The 7,562-nt window shown below is 39.6% G+C and overlaps 1 protein-coding gene across 1 annotated transcript in view; it reads left to right on the top strand.

Annotated features, from left to right (window-relative positions):
* The first annotated feature begins 492 nt into the window (after positions 1-492).
* Positions 493-7,562, top strand: part of KMT2E (lysine methyltransferase 2E (inactive)) — a 99,066-nt gene continuing 91,996 nt past the window's right edge. The window contains 1 exon segment of the mRNA XM_067745980.1: positions 493-868. The gene's annotated coding sequence lies outside the window, so the exon portion shown is untranslated.

The raw sequence follows: 7,562 nt of genomic DNA, 5'->3' as shown, positions 1-7,562 counted from the left end.
CCCCTAGTGGGCGTCGAGTGACACCCCAACCGAGTTCATCCCGCGCTGGAGGCTAGACTGAGGAGGGGGAGGGAGAAGGGCAGACCAGGGCTGAGGTGGTTTTGGGAGTGGGAGAAAGTGCATGGGGTGGGGTGTCTTTCCAGGGCCTCCAATCATTATCCTTCCACCCAGCAGTGGCGCGCCCAAGCTCACCGATATCCAGACTTGAGGGCTACTCAGGGAAAGGGGATAAAGAACCAATCCCATCAAATACCGAAACTTTCCCAAACCTTCGGTGAATTGTTGAATGCATCTCTTGTGAAATAGACGGAGATTCTGTCCACCGCTCTGCCTCCAGTTGGCTGTCTTCTAGCCGCGGTGGAGAGGGAACGGCGGGCGGCAGCCCACAAGCAAAATGGCGGCGGACAGCTTCGTCCCCTCCCCCTCTGCCCCTGCGGAGCGGGGCGGGCGGGCCCCGTGCACTTGCCGCCGCCGCCGCCGCGGCCGCCGCCGCCGCCGCCGCCGCGGCCGCCGCCGCCGTCAGCCGCCATTTTCCCAGAGCGAGAGGCAGTGACACTGAGCGGGCGCAGGGGGCCGAGTCCGAGACGGTACCTGAGTTCGGGAGCGGCAACAGAGGGGGCATAGACACTCTTGAGCAGCCTCGCCGTCGCCTCTGCGTTCCTGTTGACTTTCTCGGTGCCCCCTCCCCTACTCCTCGGTTGCTGGTGAAGAGGCTGCGCGCTGCTGTTTGGGGAGGGGGTGTGTGGAGCCGGGTCCTGAGTCCGCAGTGGCTGCTGTCGGGGGGTCGTCCGACCGCGGAGGTGTGGACAGACTCCTTGAGGGTCGAGCAAATAACGGGGTTCGGGTGTCTGGTGTGTGAACATCACAGGTCAGTGCCTGTCGTCTCCTTGGGAGTTCATGGGGTTTGCGGGGTGGAGGGACGTGTGTTTCCAGGGGTAGGGGGCTTTCGCATCTTTATCTTTCCGGCGGGGGGGGGGGGTCGACGTTGGCTCTCAGGTGTCTTGGCGGGGGCAAGACGTTGGTTGTTTGAATCGAATTTATCCTTTATCTTCTCTGTCCCTAGAAAGGGAACATTATGGCGGGTTTTAGGGTTGGGGAATGGGAAATTGGCAGTTAAACCCCCTTGAGAGTGGGAGTTAGGGAGGGGGCGCGCTCCTCGCTGGCTGCGGGTTAGGGCCGCTTGTGTGAGGAGGGAGGCTTGTGACTGTTAGTAGGGTTTGTGTTGAAGTGGTCCCAGGAGCTGCCAGCTCTCCCTGTCCTCTACCGCATGTCGTTCAGGTGCTGGGAACCCGTCTAGGCCCCATTTTCTTCTGCTGCTTCCATTTCTTGCCTGGCAGTCTCAGGTTTAATCTTCTCATAAATACGAAGGGGGTGGAAAGAACGCCCTGGGTATCTCCCTTTGTGGGAGAACGAGACAGCTCTTCATCCTCTCCAGGAGAGGGTAAAACCGCCCCTGAGGTGGTCACCCCAGTACCCAGCCTTCTCAGTCTCCTCCCCCCCTCCTCTTGCATTATCGCCGTCCTTTACTGTAGCGGAGGCTTAGAAGCCACAATATGGCACATTTCAGGGAAGCTGATTTTGACCAAGGGATTGGCACGAACACTGTGGCAGCAGACACAGAAGAGAAACAAACGGTTCACTGTGCTAAACGGGGGAGGGGGAGAGAGAAAACAAATCCGGAGGGCTCTGTTCCACCGGCCTTAGCTCCGTTGAGATCCGTTCTTGCTAGACTCTGTCTTAAGAACGATGCAGTTTCAAGGCAAAGGGAAATCGCTAGAGTGGCTATTAGAGTAAACCCCGTTTTGCCTGTTTCCCCCCTTTTTAGAGATGTGAATAACGTAAGGTGTTTGGAGTTCTGGAGACCTTGAAGAGAATTAAGTGAGGTGCATTCAACTCTGGGGTGGAGACATCAATACCTAATTGGAAAACAGTCCATTTTTTCCTTTAATCTCCGAGATGGGCAGTAAAAAGTGAAATTTCCCTCTTTTGTCCTTTACAGATTCTAAAAATGGCGGCCCCAGGCTGATGTTGTGGTAATCTAATCAGCTCGGGTCCTCCACACCCCTTGCAGTGCGTTTGTCTGCAGCATATTACAGGCTTATTATGTTTACATGAAAAGGCTGGGCTTTTTTTCTTCCCCAAACCGTTTACAGAGATGTGTTGATTTTACTGCAAATTACAATGCTGTGTCTTAGTTGATTAATTTTATGGCTTTTTCCTGAGAGGCAAATAAAATGACACCACTTTTGAAAAAATAAAAACACTCAGGTGTTTTTAATAGAAATTTCAGTAGTGAGGCCAGGTGCTCTTACATAGTAAAAAAAATTATTTAGGGGCAAATAATAGTTTTTGTTTGGTTTAATCCAAAGCGTCTTTTATTCAATAAGCCAAAGTAAATTAAAATGTTTAGTAAGTGTGTAAGTACAACCTATTTTGTGTGATTAGGCATTTTAGTCTAGAGTGGAACGTTTCCCATCCAACTTTTGACCAATTTTGTGAATTTTGGTTTTTGTAATCTTTCAGATTTTTAGGGAGCTGTACAAACAAGCCTAAACCTGTTACTTCACTGGGTGTGGAGATGCTTGTCCTTCTATTATATTTGGCATCCATTTTTCCCATATATTTAAGCATTCCTGAGGAATTTTGTAACTTGTGTATTTGATAAAGTGGAGCTGCATGCTTTGCTTCCTTACAGTTGTTTTACAGCATTCTGTTATAATTATGTAAGTAAAAAAGTAAGGCTCTAGCTCTTGATATTTTTCCTTCCCAAACATGCCCGTTTATTTACCCATTATGGGATGTGGAATTTAGTCTGTTTTAATAGACTTTAAATAAAAGCCATATCATAACAGGGTTTTGAATCCATTTTATGCTATTTTCAAAATCTTACAGATTGGGGCAGAAAATTAAATGACGTCATTTAACTTTATTTTTTAAAGTGTGAATGATTAGAATTCATCTCTGTAGTGGGAAGTTGATCTTTTTTGGCCTGAAGTAAGCAGTGAGCTAAGACTGGGCTATTAATGGCATTTAATGACCATTCTGATTGTGGAGCAACTGGAAGATGAGTGCCTTTCAATCCAGTAGTACTTAAAAAGGTTGGAGAGGATACACCCTTTCATGATTCTCTTATTTCATTGTAAATTCTGCTCTAAAATACTTACAGTGGAATAAGAGATTTATGAAGTTCATATATGAATTAGACTGATGAAAAATTTGTAATTTACAAAATAATAGTAGAAGTTACCGGCTTAGGGAGTTTTATCATGGAAGACTGAGCATACAACTTTACTTAGAATCTTTGAAATATTTTATAAGATGAAGTGTTGGTGGGTGGTGGAAAAGTTTGTGCAGGGACTCGGGGTCAGTATTCATTTGTCATATGCTCTGACTGATCATATAATTCAGATCCCTAACTGCTGTGTAAAGATTGTACATTTATTTTATAGACTAAGTGGTTAAGATCTGTGGTTCAGAAGGTTGGTACTTTAAACTTACTATCTAATGTAGGTAATTAGTATACTCTTGGGAAAACTTGATTTATATAGCCAGAGGAGGGAACACTTTATACACGTTTTTGTTGATCTTGACCTTGATCACGTCTAGACTTGTAAGGCATTTGGATTTATTTGGCTTCAAACAAACAATATCAAGTTAGAAATTATAAGAAAAGCTGCCTTCACTCGTACGAGCTTTCTTCATACTGGCCTGCTTCATTGCTTTGTGGTTTGTTTCTTTTTGTTTGTATTGATATGTTTTTGGTTCCTATAAAGTGAGTCTGGCTTTTTATTTATTTTTTGTATATTGTACTTTATAAATAACATGGTTGTAAATGTTTGCTTTTTATTCATGTATACCCCAATTGACTATCTATGTTTTGGATTGTCAAGGCAAATTTATTAAAAGGTGAGGCATAATTTTTGTTCCCAGAGAGTTTTGAAACATTTGGTGCCTTGGGGCAAAACTAGTCAAATGGTCTTTGTTCTTAGAATAGCTGAATTTGAGGGATTAGTTGTTTATCTGTTTAAGTGGATTTGTAGAAGATCATAATGTAATTGGAGAGCAAATTTTAGAGACCACATTTTGATCATGCTTCCCTTTTGTTGTCAGTATAAGTTACAGGACCCCTTCGATCTCAATTTAAGTTTAGAACTTTTACAGGACTTCTCATTTCTCTTCAAGTCTTTAGGTCTCTGATAACTCTTCTACAATTTTGCCTCGTCTGTTTTCCTCACTGCTTCCAGCCGGAGAATTTTTACCATATATACCGCAGTAAGCTCTAGGATTTCTTGAATCTAAAAATGAGGAAGTGAGGCAAAAAGCCAATTAATAAGTTAGGAGAAACTCTTCCTCTCAATATATACTGTAGTGGTCTTAGTGAAATTAGAACTTATTAAATTGGTTTCTTATTTCTAAGAATAATATGGCCCATTTTTATGCATCAAACTCTTAAAGAAGGTTATGGTTTTATTTTTTAAAATGTATTTTATAAATCCTAACAGCTCTTCTTTTCTGGAAGTTACTACTGGGACTTAAAATGTATACTACCATTGTGTGTTTAAAGTATTGTATAAAATCAACAGGACTTTGAAGAGCTATCAAAAGACTGCTTAAGGAATATTAGTATAGAATCTTCTTAAGAGACATTATGTTTATTTTTTTTAAAATATTTTAATAATATATAAAATAGCTTCTATCTCCAAAGGATTCATTCTTAGCAGATAGTAGGTGCCCAATTTTTTGTTCAATTTAAAGCTTTTGTTAAGTGAACACATTTACATCTCAGATATTCAGGGTGATCAGGGACTGTTCCTTGTCACGTGTGAGAATAAATGTTAAATACATGTATTCTGTGAGATTTACTTTTTAATGTTGAATATAGAATTATTTTTACTTTGTGATAAAATTATTTTTTGTGTTGACTGGCAAAATAACAAGACAGATACTATTTGAGATATTGCTGTGTAAATGTTATTCAGTTTGTAGGCTGGGTTTAAAATTGGAGTGGCTTATTATCTCTTTTTTACTGCCTCTTTTATAATATTGTTGGGAGTAGCCTCATTTTTTTCCTTAATATTTTTTTTTAACATCTTCATTGGGGTATAATTGCTTTACAATGGTGTGTTAGTTTCTGCTTTATAACAAAGTGAATCAGTTATACATATACATATGTTCCCATATCTCTTCCCTCTTGCGTCTCCCTCCCTCCCACCCTCCCTATCCCACCCTTTTTCCTTAATATTGAACGAAAAAATTTTTTTGTATTACCTAAAAATTTATTTAATATGGAAGAGCAATATTTGTGGTTGAAAATTGTTTTTAGTGCACTAAAGTTTTGAAGTAGACAGTATTTAATGGTAACAGTCTTGCCATTGCAATTTAAGGATGAGTATTTTGTAAAGAGGTAGGAGTTGACCAAAAGAAATTGTTTTCTGTTATTGTGAGCACTTATGATGAGTGCCACAGTAAAAATCAAATGGTAGTGACTCAGGCTAGGTTAATTAGATCTTACTTGTATCTTTAAGAATATGAGAGGTTTTTATTAACCATTGGTAACCAGAACGCTTTTTACTTAAATCAGAATCAAGAAGATAGTTTTATATTTTACTTGATATGTATTTTTGCTTGATATCAGTTCAGTTCTTGTGGATAGCTCATAAATCAAATTTTATTTTAAATTGTGTAGGAAAGCCATGTTAGTATTGTTAGGTAAATTTTATACCTTTGTTGAAAATCTCATTTGGTTATTTATCAAAACTATTTAAGCTTTTAGGGACGTTGGACATTTTCCATGCAACAGGTCAGTCACAGATGTCTTCTTTGGTGTGTTGCATTAAGATGCCATCAAAACAGACATTGTGCTTTTTAATGAGTAAATAATTTATAATTTAATGAGTAAATAATTACTTGTCAATCATTTTAAATTAAAATACCTATTTTTGCGTTTTAAAACTATCTCAAATGTGAAATCTGGGTTTAAGGAAGGACCTATATACAGGTCAACATGAGATACAAAATGATAAGTACAGCTTTCTTTATACAACTGGAGAAGAGATAATTTTCTACTAACTCTTAGATGATCGAGCAGTTTAGAGTTAATCCAAACGTATAAACATTCTTGGTCCTGAGGTTTATTATTGAGAAAGATAATATTGAGTAATCACACCTGTGTTATAACCAACACGGGTGCACCATTTAAGGTCTGAGCCTGTGGCAGAAGCTAAGTAATATAACAGTGGGATTGAGTTAGTTTTGGTTTGTGGTATTTATAAGGTAATTTCAAGTTCACATAATTATGTTATCTAACATTTTATCTGAGACCAGAAAATTAAAAACTTTTTAAAATCTTTTTTGAGTTTTATTTTCAAAAAGTACTTAAAACATTTTTATTTAAAGACTTTAACAAAATTTTCCATGATAAATTAATTTAAACTAAATAAGTTTAAACTTTAGAGCTATATGTTTTCCATTTTTCTCACCGTTTGGTGTAAGAATTAGGTAAAGCCTAGTGTCAAAATGGTTTTTGGCAAAAAGTGAGGAATGTGGTGGAAATTAACCATTATCACTTAAGATACTGTCCGGAAAACACAGGTTTGTTTTTTCAAAAGTTCACATATCAGGAGACTATCTGTGAGAAAGATAAGCCCTTCTAATACTTTTTCTTATATCACAGACTAATAATGAGGTCATAGTTTCTATTTTTGATTTTACAGAGAGACCTCTTGCATTCCTCTTATTTTGTGTGTCATTTAAAGAAAGACAAGTTTCAGGAATTTGAAAACCCATTTCATCTTTAATCATGTGGCAAAAGATGATTAAACATTTTTAAAAAATTAATTCATTTACTTGTTTTTGGTGCGTTGGGTCTTCTTTGTTATGTGTGGGCTTTCTCTACTCTCCATTGCTGTGTGTGCACTTCTCATTGTGGTGGCTTCTCTTGTTGTGGAGCACGGGCTGTAGGTGTACGTGGGCTCAGTAGTTGTGGCTCGTGGGTTCTAGAGCACAGGCTCAGTAGTTGGGGCAAATGGGCTTAGTTGCTACGCAGCATGTGGGATCTTCCTGGACCAGGGATGGAACCTGTGTACCCTGCTTTGGCAGGCGAATTCTTAACCCCGCCCCACCAGGGGAGTCTCAAGATGGGAAGATACTTTGGTAGCCATAAATTGATGGCCGGGCAGTAGGGTCTGCGGTTGGTCTGATACATAGTAATTCTTCTTGAGAAAGTAAGATTGTTCCTTTTGGAATTATTTGCTTTTCTCTTTAAATGAATCTGCATAATTGGTTGAATTTGACACAGCTTTATTACATTTTAGCATTAAACCCCTACCTAAACACTATTTTTGAGGCGCAGACAAAAGACTAATTTGAGTAGCTGCTGTTTCCCTTGCACCATTTGTTTCTATTTTTCAAAAGCCTACTGTTTTAGGATTTGTTTGGATGCAAGGAACAGAAATCAGCTCCAAGTAGCTAAAGTAAAAGATTTGTTATAAGGCTGTAGGGAAATCTCACAGAACTTATTTGAAAAAGTACAGTTGGGCCTTACAGGAATTGGCAAGGTGTCA

The sequence above is a fragment of the Pseudorca crassidens genome, chromosome 8 (genome assembly GCF_039906515.1).
Source record: "Pseudorca crassidens isolate mPseCra1 chromosome 8, mPseCra1.hap1, whole genome shotgun sequence".
Lineage (NCBI taxonomy): Eukaryota > Metazoa > Chordata > Mammalia > Artiodactyla > Delphinidae > Pseudorca > Pseudorca crassidens.
The sequence above is the reverse complement of the archived record's forward strand: the minus strand, read 5'-3'. Positions and strand labels throughout refer to the sequence as shown.